We start from the raw sequence: 17,105 nt of genomic DNA on the forward strand, positions 1-17,105 counted from the left end.
ACAACAGCGGCAGAAAGAGTGATGAGGTCCTGCAGAAGGAATTCAGTAAGTTAGGCAGCAAGCTAAAAAGCAGGACCTCCAGGGTTGTAATCTCAGGATTACTCCCTGTGCAGTGTGCCAGTGAGGCTAGAAATAGGAGGGCAGTGCAGCTAAACACGTGGTGAAACCAGTGGGGTAGGAGGGAGGGTTTCAGGTTTCTTGACCATTGGGATCGCTTCTGGGGCAGGAGGGACCTGTACAAGAAGGACGGGTTGCATCTCAACTTGAGGGACACCAATATCCTGGCTGGGAGGTTTGCTAGTCACTCGGGAGGATTTAAAATAGTATGGCAGGGGGTTGGGAACCAGGGTGTTAGCTTAGAAGGTGTAATAACTCGAGGGGAAATAAAGAACAAAAATAAGAGGACTACATCACCCCCAGGCAGAGCAAAAAAGATGACAAGTGTGAGAAGGGAGGTGATCAATGCAGGAATGAGGGTGCTGTACCTTAATGCGTGCAGTATACGGAACAGGTTAAATGAGCTTGTAGCGCGCATTGAAATTGGCTGGTACATAAGAAGAACATAAGAACTAGGAGCAGGAGTAGGCCATCTGGACCCTCGAGCCTGCTCCACCATTCAATGAGATCATGGCTGATCTTTTGTGGACTCAGCTCCACTTTCCGGCCCGAACACCATAACCCTTAATCCCTTTATTCTTCAAAAAACTATCTATCTTTAGCTTAAAAACATTTAATGAATGAGCCTCTACTGCTTCATTGGGCAAGGAATGCCATAGATTCACAACCCTTTGGGTGAAGAAGTTCCTCCTAAACTCAGTCCTAAATCTACTTCCCCTTATTTTGAGGCTATGCCCCCTAGTTCTGCTTTCACCCGCCAGTGGAAACAACCTGCCCGCATCTATCCTATCTATTCCCTTCATAATCTTATGTGTTTCTATAAGATCCCCCCCTCATCCTTCTAAATTCCAACGAGTACAGTCCCAGTCTACTCAACCTCTCCTCGTAATCCAACCCCATCAGCTCTGGGATTAACCTAGTGAATCTCCTCTGCACACCCTCCAGCACCAGTACGTCCTTTCTCAAGTAAGGAGACCAAAACTAAACACAATACTCCAGGTTGGCCTCACTAACACCTTATACAATTGCAGCATAACCGCCCTAGTCTTAAACTCCATCCCTCTAGCAATGAAGTACAAAATTCCATTTGCCTTCTTAATCACCTGTTGCACCTGTAAACCAACTTTGTGTGACTCATGCACTAGCACACCCAGGTCTCTCTGCACAGCAGCATGTTTTAATATTTTATCATTTAAATAATAATCCCTTTTGTTGTTATTCCTACCAAAATGGATAACCTCACATTTGTCAACATTGTATTCCACCTGCCGGTCTGGGAATGGGTCTTTAGCCCATTCACTTAGCCTATCCAAATCCCTCCGCAGACTTCCAGTATCCTCTGCACTTTTTGCTTTACCACTTATCTTGTCGTCTGCAAACTTGGACACATTGCCCTTGGTCCCCAACTATCCATGACGTCCTCAGCATCGCGGACACTCCAAAGTGAGTCCATCCGCAGCTCCTGAGCCGTCAAAAGGTCTAACAGGAGCTGCAACTGGACACACTTCTTGCACGTGAAGGAGCCAGGGACAGTGGACGTGTCCCTGAGCTCCCACATCGCACATGAGGAGCATGACACGGGTCTGAGATCTCCTGCCATGTCTTAAACCTTCGGTTAACTTCAACAACTACAATTCCAACAAAAAAAACAACAAAGAAAAAATAAATAAATATACCAATGAAAAGAAACAGAAAAACAGAAACAGTACTTACCAGGGATAAAAAGCACTTCCTCCCCACCCAGCTTCGAATTCCCACCTAGATTCAAATTCTCAAACTCACTCTTAGCTGTGTCTCACTCCTGGCTCTGTCTTCACTGGCTCATTGGGAGAACTCACTGCCCAAACACCACCCGATCCAAACTATTGATCGAAAGAGTTTCCCCTCAATATTTGGGAAGTTGAAGTCACCCATGACTACTACCCTGTGACTTCTGCACCTTTCCAAAATCTGTTTCCCAATCTGTTTCTCCACATCTCTGCTGCTATTGGGGGGCTTATGGAAAACTCCCAACAAGGTGACGGCTCCTTTCCTATTTCTGACTTCAACCCAGACTACCTCAGTGGGCAGATCCTCCTCAAACTGCCTTTCTGCAGCTGTTATATTATCTCTAATTAACAATGCAACCCCCCCCCCCCCGCCCCCACACCACCTCTTTTACCACCCTCCCTAATCTTATTGAAACATCTATAACCATGAACCTCCAACAATCATTTCTGCCCATCTTCTATCCAAGTTTCCGTGATGGCCACCACATCGTGGTCCCAAGTACCGATCCATGCCTTAAGTTCACCCACCTTATTCCTGATGCTTCTTGCATTGAAGTATGCACACTTCAACCCATCTCCGTGCCTGCAAGTACTCTCCTTTGTCAGAGTTACCTCCCCCACTACATGCTTTGACGTCCTGAACATTGGCTACCTTAGTTGCTGGAGTACAGGTCCAGTTCCCATTCCCCTGCCAAATTAGTTTAAACCATCCCGAAGAGTACTAGAAAACTTCCCTCCTAGGATATTGGTGCCCCTCTGGTTCGGATCCAACCCGACCTGCTTGTACAAGTCCCACCTTCCCCACAATGCACTCCAATTATCCAAATACCTGAAGCCCTCCCTCCTACACCATTCCTGCAGCCATGTGTTCAACTGCACTCTCTCCCTATTCCTAGCCTCGCTATCACGTGGCACTGGCAACAAACCAGAGATGACAACTCTGTCTGTCCTGGATTTTAACTTCCAGCCTAACTCCCTAAACGTGTTTATTACATCCACCCCTCTTTTCCTACCTACGTCGTTGGTACCAATGTGTACCACGACTTCTGGCTGCTCAACCTCCCCCTTAAGGATCCTGAAGACACGATCCAAGACATCCCTGGCCCTGGCACCCGGGAGGCAACATACCTTCTGGGAGTCTCGCTCGTGCCCACAAAATCCCCAATCTATTCCCCTAACCATTGAGTCTCCTATCACTATTGCTTTTTTATTCTCCCCCCACTTCCCTTCTGAGTCCCAGAGCCAGACTCGGTGCCAGAGACCTGACCACTAGGGCCTTTCCCCGGTAGGTCATACCCCCCAACAGCATCCAAAATGGTTTACTTGTTTTGAAGGGGAACGGCCACGAGGGAGCCCTGCACTGTCTGCCCGTTCGTTTCTTTCCACTGACTGTAACCCAGCTACTCTTGTCCTGTACCTTGTGTGTGGCTACCTCCCTGTAACTCTTCTCTATTACACCCTCTGCCTCCCGGTTAATCCAAAGTTCATCCAACTCCAGTTCCCTAACACGGTCTCTGAGGAGCTGGAGTTGGGTGCACTTCTCGCAGGTATAGTCAGCGGGGACACCGGTGGTATCCCTCACCACCCACATCCTGCAGGAGGAGCATGCAACTGCCCTAGCCTCCATCCCATCTTACCATACAGAATATAACACTGTGGAGCAACTGGAGCTCCGCCCTCTGACTCTGCTCCCAGTCAGCTGCACACTCTTTAAACTCCCGGCCCCCTTCACGCTCTTTGAGGAAATGTAGAAAATTAAATGAAAGGAGCACTTTACTCCCTCCTCACCCAACTACCTCAGTCACCAAACTCTCACTTTAGCACTCAAACGCACCCAAATTCAGCACTCAGATAGAGAAAGCACGTAAAAAATGCAATATTACAATAATGATGGGGGACTTCAATATGTAGGTGGACTGGGAAAATCAGGTTGGTAGTGGATCCCCAGAAAAGTAATTTGTGGAATAGCAAAGGGAGATGTTTTTGGGGGAGCAGCTTTTTTGTAAAAAATATTTTTTATATTCCTCCTTTTTCACATTTTCTCCCAGATTTACTTCCAACAATAAATAATAATCAGTAATGAATGTAATGTCACTCCCCATAACAATAACAACAATCCCATCCTCCCACCAAACCCCAAACATTAGCCCACATGGTAACATAAACAAATGACAAAAAAGAATCAGGAATCACCCATAGTCACCATTAACGCACATAGACCCTCTGCCCCAAACCCACTAATGTTCGATGTAATCCAATTCTCAAAAGTGCACAATGAATAACGGCCATGAATTGTAGAACCCTTTCCCCTCAGTTCAAATTTGACCTTTTCAAGAGTCACGAATTCCTGCAGGTACCACCACCCGCCCCCCCCCCCCGGCCGTGCCAGGGCACAAGGTGGAAAGGTTGGTCTCCACCCTAACAGGATCCGTCTTTGGGTGATCAATAAGGCGAAGGTTACAACATCTGCCTCCGCGCCCGTTTCCAACGCTGGCTGGTCCGACACCCCGAATATGGCATCCCGAGGGCCCGGGTCCAGATTCACGTGTACCACTTTAGAGATTACCCTAAAAACCTCCTTCCAGTAATCCTCCAGTTTTGGACAGGACCAAAACATATGAATGTGGTTTGCGGGGCCTCCCCCTTAACGTTCAGACACATCTTCTACCCCCTCAAAGAGCCGGCTCATCCTCACCCTTGTAAGGTATGCTCTATACACCACCTTCAGCTGTGTCAACCCCAACCTCGCACACGAGGTGGAGGCGTTCACCCTCTACAGCACCTCATACCAGAACCCCATCTCCATACCCACTCCCAACTCTTCCTCCCACTTTGCCTTGATCCCTTCTAGTGCAGCCTTTTCCTCCTCCAAAATAGCCCCGTAAAACATCGATACTACCCCCTTTCTCCAGTCCCCCTGTCATCAGCACCTCCTCCAGCAATGTGGAAGCTGGCTCTACTGGGAAGCTCTGTATCTCCTTTCTGGCAAAGTCTCGAACCTGCATGTATCTAAATATTTCCCCCTGCTCCAGCCCATACTTCACTCCCAGCTCCTTCAATTTTGGAGCAGCTTTTAACAGAGCATACAAGGGACCAGGCAATTCTAGATTTGGTGATGTGTAATTAGGCAGACTTGATTTAGGCACTACAGAAATTCATCCCAAGGAGGAGAAAACATGCTGAAGGGAGAACAAGGCATCCATGGTTGACGAGGGAAGTCAAGGACAGCATAAAAGCAAACGAAAAAGCATGCAAAGTGGTGAGGATTAGTGGGAAGCCAGAGGATTGGGAATCCTTTAAAAGCAAGCAGAGGACAACTAAAAAAGCAATAAGTGGAGAGAAGATGAAATATGAGTGCAAGCTAGCAAGTAATATAAAAGAAGATAGGAAGAGTATTTTTCAATATATAAAAGGTATATATATGCCTTTCAATATGTAAAAGTTAAGAGGGAGGCAAAAATAGGCATTCGACCACTGGACAATGTGGCAGGAGAAGTAATAATAGGAAACAAAAAAAATGACAGAGTAACTGAATAGTTACTTTCCATCAGTCTTCATGGTGGGATACACCTGTGAAATGCCAGAGCTCCAGGAGAATCAGGGGGCAGAGGTGAGTGCAGTGGCCATCACTAAGGAGAAGGTTCACGATAAACTGAAAGGTCTGAAGGTGGATAAATCACCTGGACCAGATGGATTACATCCCAGGGTCCAAAAAGAGATAGCTGAGGAGATTGTGGAGGCATTGGTGGTGATCTTTCAGGAATTATTGAAGGTAGGAAGAGTCCCTGAGGACTGGAAAGTGGCTAATGTAACACCGCTGTTTAAGAAATGAGGGAGGCAGAAGATGGGAAATTATAGGCCGGTTAGCCTGACTTTGGTCATTGGTAATATAGAGTCCATTATTAAAGATGAGATTGCACGTACCTGGAAGTGCATGATAAAATAGGACTGAGTCAACACGGCTTTGTCAAAGGGAGGTCATGGCTGACAAATCTGTTAAGAGTTCTTTGAGGAGGTAACAAGGAAGTTAGATTTCTAGAAGGCCTTTGAAAAGGTGCCGCATAGGAGACTGTTAACTATGTTAAGAGCCCATGGTGTTAAGGGTAAGATCCTGACATGGATAGAGGAGTGGCTGACTGGCAGAAAATGGGCATAAAGAGGTATTTTTCAGGATGGCAGCTGGTGACTAGTGGTGTGCCTCAGGGGTCTGTGCTGGGACCACAACTTTTCACAATATACATTAATGATCTGGAGGCACTGTAAGTTTGCAGATGATACAAAGATCTGTAGAGGGACAAGTAGTATTGAGGAAGTAGTATTTGAAAAGTGTGAGGTTATGCACTTTGCAAGGAGGAATGGAGGCATAGACTATTTTCTAAATGGGGAAATGCTTAGGAAATCAGAAGCACAAATGCACTTGTGAGTCCTTGTTCATGATTCTCCTAAGGTTAACGCGCAGGTTCAGTGGGCAGTTAGGAAGACAAATGCAATGTTAGCATTCATGTCAAGAGAGCTGGAATACAAGAGCAGGGATGTACTTCGGAGGCTAAAGATGCTCTTGTCAGACCCCATTTGGAGTATTATGACCAGTTTTGGGCCCTGTATCGAAGGAAGGATGTGCTGGCCTTGGAAAGGGTCCAGGAGGTTCACAAGAATGATCCCTGGAATGAAGAGCTTGTCGTATGAGGAACGGGTGAGGACTCTGGATCTGTACTCGTTAGAGTTTAGAAGGATGAGGGGGGATCTTTGTTTTTAAATTTAGAATGCCAATTCATTTTTTCCAATTAAGGGGCAATTTAACATGGCCAATCCACCTGTGCTGCACATCTTTGGGTTGTGGGGGTGAAATCCATGCAGAGACAGGAAAAATGCGCAAACAGGGCTGATATTGTTCTAATCCCCAGTCTCCGCCTTCTCCCTGTAATCCCTGATCCCCTTATTAATCAATAACCTATCTATCTATCTCGGTCTTAAAGACATGTCTAACAGTAAGATAAAAGCAACTTACAGTGGATGCTTCAATCTGAAACAAAAACAGAAAATACTGGACAATCTCAGCAGGTCTCACAGCCTCTGTGGAGCGAGATGGCAGCGGTCGTTCCGGGTCTGGGTGACTCTTTGTCAAAGCTGGAGAACTGGAGATTGGGTCAGATTTATACTGAAGAGAAAGAGAAAATGCTGGACAATCTCAGCAGGTCTGGCAGCATCTGTAGGAAGTCCAATGTCTTTGTCAAAGTCAAAGAGCCATTGGGCTCGAAACTTAGCTCTTTTCTCTCCCTATAGATAGAACATGGAACATACAGTGCAGAAGGAGGCCATTCGTCCCATCGAGTCTGCACCGACCCACTTACGCCCTCACTTCCACCCTATCCCCGTAACCCGATAACCCCTCCTATCCTTTTTGGTCACGAAGGTCATTTTATCATAGAATCATCAAATCAATCATGGCCAATTCACCTAACCTGCACATCTTTGGACTGTGGGAGGAAACCGGAGCACCCGGAGGAAACCCACGCAGACATGGGGAGAACGTGCAGGCTCCACGCAGACAGTGACCCGGCAGGGAATCCAAACTGGGGCCCTGGCTCTGTGAAGCCACAGTGTTAATCACTTGTGCTACTGTGCTGCCCATGACTGCCTACAGATGCCGCCAGAGCTCCTGAGATTTTCCTGCATTTTCTCTTTCGTTTCAGATTCCAGCATCCGCAGTAATTTGCTTTGATTCAGATTTATACTGTTGGGGGTGGAGAGAGAGGGGGGGGGGGGGCGGCAGGGGAGTGGATCATTGGGGCTGGATAGATGGCCGGACAAAGATGTCATGGAAAGACAAAGGGAATGTAAATGACGGTGATCAAGGCTAAAAAGGCTGCTAATAGTGCCGCATTCAGATATTAGAATGTGTTAATGGCAGAACAAAGGTAAGCAGTGTGTCAAAGGACAGTAGGAACAGGGAGCGGATTGCTCAGGAGCTGGGGGCAATGTTAAGGGGAAAACAGATCAGTGGAAGGTGGTGAAGGGGGAGGAGAGAGTTCACAGTCTGAAGTTGTTGAACAGACGGTAAAATCCACATGTCTAATCGGAGGGTGAGGGGCTGTTCCTCGGCTTTGTGCTGAGCTTCATGGGAACATTGCAGCAGGCCAAGATCGGACATGAGAGCAGGACAGTGAGTTGAAATAACAAGTGACAGGAGGGTCTGCCTCCAGCTTGTGGATGGAGCGACGGTGTTCTGCAAAGCGGTCACCCAGTCGGCATTTAGTCTCTCCAATGTAGAGTAGATGGCATTGGGAGCAGCAAATGCAACAGGCCTGATTGAAGGATGTCTTATAATATTGTGTACTCAAAAGGACAGACAAAAACGATACTGTAACTGAATTAGAGGAAAAGCCAAAGACTTAACTGAACTACCTTTTTGAACAATTCGGCCTTAATGATGGAGAAACAGGAAAAGCCACTCAGGGGGCTGTGGAAATCCAGGCTCAGTGCGGATTTGCTGTCACCCCTCCTTTCTTATACATGAACGGGATTTAGGCTGCAGAATGTTTCACACCCAGAACAAAGAGGGTCAAATAAAGTTTAAAAAAAATTTTTTTTAGAGTACCCAATTAATTTTTTCCCAATTTTAGGGGCAATTTAGCGTGGCCAATCCACCTACTCTGCATATCGTGGGGGTGAGACCCACGCAAACACAGGTAGAATGTGCAAACTCCACACGGACAGTGACCCAGGGCAGGATCGAACGTGGGACCTCGACGCTGTGAGGCAGCAATGCTAACCACTGTGCTGCCCAAGGAGGGTCAAATATAATGAAGTGGAGATGCCGGCGTTGGACTGGGGTGAGCACAGTACGAAGTCTTACAACACCAGGTTAAAGTCCAACAGGTTTGTTTCGATGTCACTAGCTTTCGGAGAGCTGCTCCTTCCTCAGGTGAATGTGAGGAAGGAGCAGCGCACTGACCGAGAATAGTAAACTGTGCGTCCTTATTGCACTGAAGAACCTTCTATTGTCAGAGTACTATTCAACTGAAAACTTAGACAAGTGGCGGATAAGTTGAGGAACCTGAGGAAGGAGCAGCGCTCCGAAAGCCAGTGACATCGAAACAAACCTGTTGGACTTTAACCTGGTGTTGTAAAATATAATGAACATATCATTCTTAAATCTCTGACGTGTGAAGGTATTTCATTGTGTTTAAAGGCTGACTGTGGTTAATCTCAAATGAACACAAGGGAACCTGTAGTACCCGGTGATTCGATTTATTTTCTCTGTCAGTCCTGTTTGCAATTCAATGTTCTATATTTCAGAGTCGCGATTTCAAATCAGGGCATTACTTTCCAATAATATTAAGTTTGGAGTAATAAAACATTTTTAAAAAAATTTTGTGTACCCAATTCAGGGGCAATTTAGCGTGGTCAATCCACCTAGCCTGCGCATCTTTGGGTTGTGAGGGTGAAACCCACGCAAACACAGGCAGACGGACAGTGACCCAGAGCCGGCATCGAACCCGGGACCTCAGCGCCGGGAGGCAGCAGTGCTAACCACTGCCCCACCATGCTGCTCTGAGTAATGGCGCATTACATGATTGAACAGAAAGTATTGCTGAACAAATGCTTTTACATTTTGAAGTGCAGACGAAGTTCTGTATCTTATAGTCTTGTCAGTTGAGACATTTACTGGGGTTCGATCCTGGCCCCAGGTCACTGTCCGTGTGGAGTTTACACATTCTCCCCATGTCTGTTAGGCGGATTGGCCACGCTAAATTGCCCCTTAATTGGAAAAAAATTAATTCGGTATTCCTAAATTTATTTTTTTAAAGTTGAGACATCTGTCTCATTTAGTGTGAGGAAAGTTTGCAAATTAATTTTGAAACTGAATATTACCTGAATGTTCAGGACGCAATGAGAAGAAAAAAGATGTTCCCATTTTGACACTGTTCACATATTAGCAATTTGTTCATGCACAACAGAATTTAATGGGTTTGCAGATTAATGGCGATGCAGATGAACATTTTTAATCACCATTTCAAATATGTCTAAATGTACAATAAAAGCAACTTACTGCGGATGCTGGAATCTGAATCAGAAACACAAATACTGGACACTCTCAGTGGTCTCACAGCCTCTGTGGAGCGAGATGGCAGCTGTCGTTTCCAGTCTGGATGAATCTTTGTCAAAGCTGGAGAACTGGAAATGGGTCAGATTTATACTGTGGCGTGTGGCGGGGGGAGGGGGGGGGGGGGGGCGGGGAGTGGGACATTGGGGCTGGATAGCGGGCCAGCGATAGGTGGAGGATGACTGTGATGTCTTGGAAGGAAAGACAAAGGGAATGCAAAAGGCGGTGATCAAGGCTAAGAAAGGTGCTGATAGTGGCGCATTAAGAGATTAGAATGTGTTAATGGCAGAACAAAGGTAAGCAGGGAGCCAAAGGACAGTAGGAACAGGGAGCAGATTGCTCAGGTGGGGGGAAGGGGACAATGGTGACGGGAATGTCCCTTATTCGAAACATTATTGACGTTACTCGTCTAAATTTGCAGATGAGTTGTATCCTTGCTATTTGTTGTTCAATCAATTTGGCTGGCATCTTTGAATCTGTCTATATATATGTTTCTGGAACATACCTCTTCATTCACCTGAGGAAGGAGCAGCGCTCCGAAAGCTAGTGACATCGAAACAAGCCTGTTGGACTTTAACCTGGTGTTGTAAGACTTCTTACGTTGTTCAATAGTTAAGCGAATACATTACCTTACACCCGCAAAGTTTCAAATGATACCCTGCGATGGAGACTGGCAGAAATCAACCAGAGTTCACACGTGTTAATTCTGAATGGTTTTCTAATTTGCTGACATTTTATGATTCTAATATCAGATCAACTTCTCCGCCACTTGTCGAAGTTTTCAGTTGAATGGTACTCTGACAATAGAAGGTTCTTCAGTGCAATAAGGACGCACAGTTTGCTATTCTCGGTCAGTGCGCTAAGCGCTGTTCCTTGTTTCTGTGGTGTAGTGATTATCATGTTAGCTTCACACATAAAGGCCCTCGGTTTAAACCTGCACAAAAACATTGTCAAACCCCATTCATTTCCGTGTGTGGAAAAGTTACATGATTGACATTTTCTTTATTCATTTACATCAATCTTGAATTGCCCTTGAATTGAGTCACTGAGTTAATCTGCCGCGTAGAACCCCGGTCCCCAGAGCTCCAGCCTGGTTCTCTGCTTTACTGATCTGGAGCCAATTACACTATTCAACCACCAACCACTCCCCCAGTGAATCCACTGTCCAATATTACCTGAATATAATAACTTTCAAGCATGTGTCACTTGCTCTGACATGTACCTCAAAATGCATTCAGGAGAAGCAGAAGTGCTGAAAATTCCCGGCACACTGAGCAGGGACACAGATGCTCCTATTTTGACTCGGCACAAATTCGTTCAATGGCGACAAATGCAGGTCAGAGGCTGGGATCCTGCAGCGAGTCACTCACCTCCTAACCCCACAAAACCTGTCCACCATCTACAAGGCACAAGTCAGGAGTGTGATGGAATACTCTCCACTTGTCTGGATGGGTGCAGGAACTCACCAAAGGCATTTTAGACAGCACCTTCCAAACCCAAGACCCCGACACCCTGAAAGTTCCCTTCCCAGCCACTCCCCATCCTGACCATTTTCACAGTAACTTCATTGCATTGTTAATGTAAGATTACTTGTGACAATAATTAAGATTATTATTACTTAGAAATGTATCGGCTGTGCCTTCACTGTCACTGGGACAGAATCCTGGAACTCCCTACCTAACAGCACTGTGGGTGTACGGACACGAATGGACTGCAGCGGTTCAGGAAGCAGCTCACCACCACCTTCTCAATAGCGAATAATTCTGGGTAATAAATCCTGGCCTCGCAGCGATGTTCACATCCCCGAATGAATCAAATGAAACTGACAGACAGCTGCCTGAATCCACCACCATGGAGTCACCTGGATTAGTGAATGAAGATAAGTGAATGTCCACTCACATAGTCAAGCTTTTTGAAAATGTTTCGATTTTCTCGGGAACGTATTGGTTCCCTGCAGTGTGAGCTCAGCTTCTCAAAGCAAACCCAATGTGAATGAATCCTGCCGTCTGCACCGGAAAGAAATGAAGAAAACATGTTGCTTGGCCAATAAGAAACAACGTCAAAGGGCTCGTCCGGGATTTGAACCTCTCACATTTTCGTGCAGCACAAAACCCCGAAGCGAGAATCTTACCCCGAGACCAACGAGCCGGTAACAAGGAGCTGATTGAACCAAGAGATACTTTCATTGCCATCCACACCCAATCAGATATCTGCGGAAAATGCTGGGAAAACTCAGGAAGTCAGGCAACATTTGTGGACAGGGAAACAAAATTCGATTTTACCTCCCTGGCCTTCCATTAAAACCAAGATAGGTTAAAAATGTGGAAAATTAGAAGCAAGTGAAATCCCGGAGGGAGCAACAGGACAACAGGAAAGGGCTCTGATGGGGGGCAAGTCAGGAGATATTAAATGAGAAAAGGCCTAGGGTTCCCTGACCACAGGGTGAGGTTAGCATCGAATCAGAGAATAATTACACCACAGAATGAGGCCATTCGGGCTGCCGTGTCTGTGCCAGCTCTCTGTTAGCGCAATGGAAGAAACAAAGAAACAAAAGATGTGTCTGGAGGAGCTGTCAATGGCAGATTGATCAACAACTGCCGCCGGGACACAAAGAACAAGTGGAAACAAGATTCAAACCCAAATCTGCGATGTAAAGGCAAACAAAATGGGGGCAGAATTTACAGCGTGAAACTGTTGAACACTCTGAGTGTGAAAGCTGTATTGAGCCCAGTGGAAAGATGCGCTGCTGTTCCTCGAGTGTTTGTTGAGCTTCTTTCGAACATTTCAGGAGGCCGAGGTCCGGGAGGTCAGCGTTAAGATCCAGCTCTCCAGTCAGTTCAATTCTCCACTTTGGATATTTGATCAATTCCATCCCAACAAATTCCAGCTCAGACTCGATCTCTCTGAATAAATTTCCACTTCAATATAAACCTACTAAGACTCTGGCACTTTGACACTTGCTGCCCAGCAATTGGTTTCAGTGTGTCTGACTTTCCCGAGCCTTCATTCCCTATTCAGTGGATGACAAAATGGAGGAAATGACTCACACTCTGCTAATTGTAACTCAGGGCATACGAGTAAAATCCGGTCAAATTGAAATGAAAGTGACGTTTTCCAGCTCCGTCAGCCCTCTTGCTGTCTCAGGCAGGATTAAAATTGGTTGTTCGAGATCAATCATCTCAGCTCCAGGACATGACTGCAGGAGTTCCTCAGGGTTGTGTCCTGGGCCCAGCCATCTTCAGCTGCTTCATCAATGGCCTCCTTCCATCATAAGGTCAGAAGTAGAGATGTTTGCTGATGACTGCACAATGTTCCACTGATAGATTCCCTGCAGTGTGTTCTCAGGCTCTCAAACCAAACCTCATGTGAATCCACCTTGGTAGCAAAAAGGGGAAGGCAGATTATTATCTGAATTGCTATAAACTAGGAGAGCGGAATGTGCAATGAGACCTGGGTATCCTTAAACACCAGTCACTGAATGTAGCTATGCAGTTTCAGCAGAGGGTAAAAAGGCAAAGGTTATGTTGGCCTTCAAAGCAAGAGGATTCGTTTACAGGAGCAGGGATGTCTTGCTGCAATTATACAGGGCCTTGGTGAGGCCATACCTAGAATATTGTGTGTAGTTTTGGTCTCCTTATCTGAGGAAGGATGTTCTTGCTGTAGAGGGAGTGCAGAGAAGGTTTACCAGACTAATTCCTGGGATGGTGATGCTGACGTATGAGACGATATTGAGTCAGTTAGGATTATATTCGTTGAAGTTCAGAAGAATGAGGGGGATCTCAAACCTACAAAATTCTGACAGGACTGCACAGGATTAGGGGTCACAGTCTGAGGGTTCGGGTGAGACAATTTAGAACAGAGATGAGGAGAAATTTCTTCCGCCAGAGAGTGGTTTGCCTGAGGAATTCGCCTCCACAGAAAGTCGTTCAAGCCAAAACATTGCATGTCTTCAAGAAGCAGTTAGATACAGCACTTAGGGTGATGGGGTAAAAGGATATGAGGGAAAGGCTAGGTCAGGCTATTGATTGGATGATCAGCCAGGATCATAATGAATGACGGATCAGACTCAATAGGCCAAATGGCCTCCTCCTGTTCCTATTTTCTATGTTTCTGTGACTCACCCCACCCTCTCTTCTGCAAAGAAATGAACAATATCTGTGCCTTGGTCAAGAGAAAAACAACACTAAAAGGCTCTCTCCAGGATTTAAACGCCGGACCTCTCACAAGCTCCGAGACTGAACGACCCAAAGCGAGAATCAAACCCCGAGATGAATGAGCCACCTTCTGGGATCAAATTGAACCAAAGGATACTTTAATTGCAGTCCAAAGTCGATCAGCATTCTGCCTCAAAGACCGAATATGCTGCAAAAACCCAAGTGACATTTGTGCACAGGAAAACAAACTCATTTTCATCTCCATGACCTTTCTCCTTGGTTGCAGTCCATCCAAGGATGAAGATGTGTTTGCTTTCCCTCACCAGCATTCACTATCATACAGCTCCGGTTGTCAATAGGGGAAGTACTTCCCAGTATTGCTAACTTGACTGTTTGTAACCGGGATCCTTTTGTATCGGGAGTGAAACGTGATCGCAGCTCACTACAGAAACAATGCAGTGTATGGAGCTGAACGGCCCACAGTGTCAAACCTTACAGTCTCATTGTGCTTCACATCTTTCGGGCAGCACGGTAGCATGGTGGTTAGCACAATTGCTTCAGCTCCAGGGTCCCAGGTTCAATTCCCGCTTGGGTCACTGTCTGTGCGGAGTCTGCACGTTCCGTGTGCAGATTGAGATGAAAATCAACGACTCTGCGATTTTCTCTCCTGGTCACTGGGACCCTGAAGCCCAGCCCCCTACACAGACAAGCCTGTGCCGCATGCGCACTGTTCCTGCTGAAACAAGATGGTCTTCAAACCTATTCTACCCTGTGTGTGTGCTGTAAATTCTATGATCTTTCTTTGTGGAAGTCCAATTCAGCTGAAAAACACAGTCAAGTGGCAGAAAAACTGATCTAATGTCAGACCAGATTCGGAGCCGTTCAACATTTCACTCATTTGAACTATCTCACTGCAATGTGTCCAATTTCTATTCTGTTACTGCTTATCCGGGTTCTCCTCATTGTGGAGCTGGAAATGAGCGAATCATTGATGAGTTTATTGAAATCAAATAACTTCATAGCTTTCTAGTGGGTTGTATTTAAATAGTCTGTTATTTTGATGTTATATTTTAAATGAATATTCATTCAGTAACACAGGTGTGGGAACTCACCGGATGTCACTAGTTCTGAACGTATTGGGGATTTCTTGTAGTTTCAGTACCCATTGATAACCTGAAACTGTGACAATGAATACTGATTGGGACAGAATTCGTGAGCTTCAACACGGATGGTCTCGGACCACCAACCATTGTCTTAATAGCTGACCAATTGCACCACAGTGATTGAGCCTTAGTCAGACACTTTTAGAAATATTTTTAACATCACTTTATCTCCCATTGAACAGTGTCTAACGGGTCGAGTAGGTGTTGGGATAGGCAGTATTCTCCAGTGCCTGTAACAGAGAGGATGCTACATCAATCATCTACTCGATCACACCAGGAATAACCCCTTAATTTGCGCAGATATTCGCAATAGTTTATCTGTTGAATTTGTTAATTCATTTCAGTTGCGTAAGAAATCATTTTTCTTTTGCTTGGATGCTTCAATGGCGCTATTATTACCCAGCATCCCTTGCGGGTGTGAATGTGCCCTATTCACTGCGGGAGGTCGCGCAGGCGCAGTGCTGAACTCTCCGGAACATGCGCAGTGTCACCTTGCTCAGAGGCGGGTGAGAGCAGGAGAGGTTTTTGTCAATGGGAGAGAGCGTGCGGGGCGGAGGGAGGAATGAAGGGAGGTGAGGGTGGGGAGGGAGCGGAGGCTTCATGAACACCCGGGATGGCCCCAAGCCCAAATATCACCCGCAGGTCCGAAGTTTGTATATCGGAGGCTTTTTCCTGAGAATAGGCCCAGGTTTGAAGACCATCTTGTTTCAGCAGGAGAAGTGCGCATGCGGCACTGTATTGTTTACGCAGACAGAGGGGCGGGGCTTCAGGGTCCCAGTGACCAGCAGAGAAAATCGCTGAGTCGTTGATTTTCATCTCAATCTGCACACAGCAGCTCGGACGAAACATACCTGAGTTAATGGATGGGCAAATGCTTGGCAGTCCGATGAACAAAAAACGTAAGAACATTAGAATTAGAAATAGGACATTAAGCTCATTAAGTCTGCTCCCTATTTAATAATTTGATGGCTAATCTGATTGTGGCCTCAACTCCACTTTGCTACCTGCCCACTCCACTGTCCCATACTCCTGACTCCCTTGTAGATCGAAACTGTGTGCAACACAGCCTTGAATATATTCAATAACCAAGCCCCCACTGCTCACTATGGAAGGGAATTCCAAAGACTGATGACCCTCAGAGAGAATACATTTCTCCATATACTGTAAAATTAGGGATTCCTAATTTTTAAACTGTTCCTTGCTTTTAGATTGCCCCACTGAGGGAGAACATCTTCCCAGGATCTACCCTGTCAAGTTCCCATAGAATCTTACATATTGAAATAATACCACCTTTCATTCTTCTGAATTCCAATGAGTACAGACCCAGCGGGCGGGGGGGGGGGGGGGGGCAGCGGCGAGGGTGTGTTCGGATAGTTAAATCCAGAGGTACCGAAGGACTAGATGATGGTTTCAGCAGTGGATGAACTGCGACTGAAGTTGATCGAGAGGTTGTTGGTGATGATGTGAATCTGTTGTTGAAAACTCATCTTGGGGTGAAATATGTCACTATGGTTGTGAACAATCATCTTGCATCTCAGACAGTTACCAGGGAGAGAGATAGAGTCTGTGACTAAGGCGTAGCAAGTACTGAAGTCAATGGTTTTAGTCTTTCCGATATATAACATTTATCTCTTTATCCAGTGCTGGATGTCAAACAAGTCAGGACGGTGTATGACTTGGAGGTTATGGTGTTCATATTTACCTGCGATCCTGCTCCTTTTAGGTGGTGGAGCTTGATGGTTTGGGAGATTCTGTGACAGTTCTGGATGGGTTATAGAAATGTACAATCCTTCAC

At 46.0% G+C, this 17,105-nt stretch overlaps 1 protein-coding gene and 1 long non-coding RNA gene across 6 annotated transcripts in view; both read right to left on the bottom strand.

The window, feature by feature from the left end:
* Window positions 1-10,039, bottom strand: part of LOC140419467 (uncharacterized) — a 35,032-nt gene extending 24,993 nt beyond the window's left edge. For all 5 annotated transcript variants that reach the window (XR_011945807.1, XR_011945808.1, XR_011945809.1 and 2 more), the window contains exon 1: window positions 9,940-10,039. This is a non-coding gene — a long non-coding RNA (uncharacterized lncRNA). The remainder of the gene's footprint in view (window positions 1-9,939) is intronic.
* LOC140421366 (uncharacterized) overlaps window positions 1-17,105 on the bottom strand; it is a 522,678-nt gene that overhangs the window by 213,265 nt on the left and 292,308 nt on the right. The gene's annotated exons all lie outside the window — the stretch shown is intronic.

The sequence above is a fragment of the Scyliorhinus torazame genome, chromosome 5 (assembly GCF_047496885.1).
Source record: "Scyliorhinus torazame isolate Kashiwa2021f chromosome 5, sScyTor2.1, whole genome shotgun sequence".
Classification (NCBI taxonomy): domain Eukaryota; kingdom Metazoa; phylum Chordata; class Chondrichthyes; order Carcharhiniformes; family Scyliorhinidae; genus Scyliorhinus; species Scyliorhinus torazame.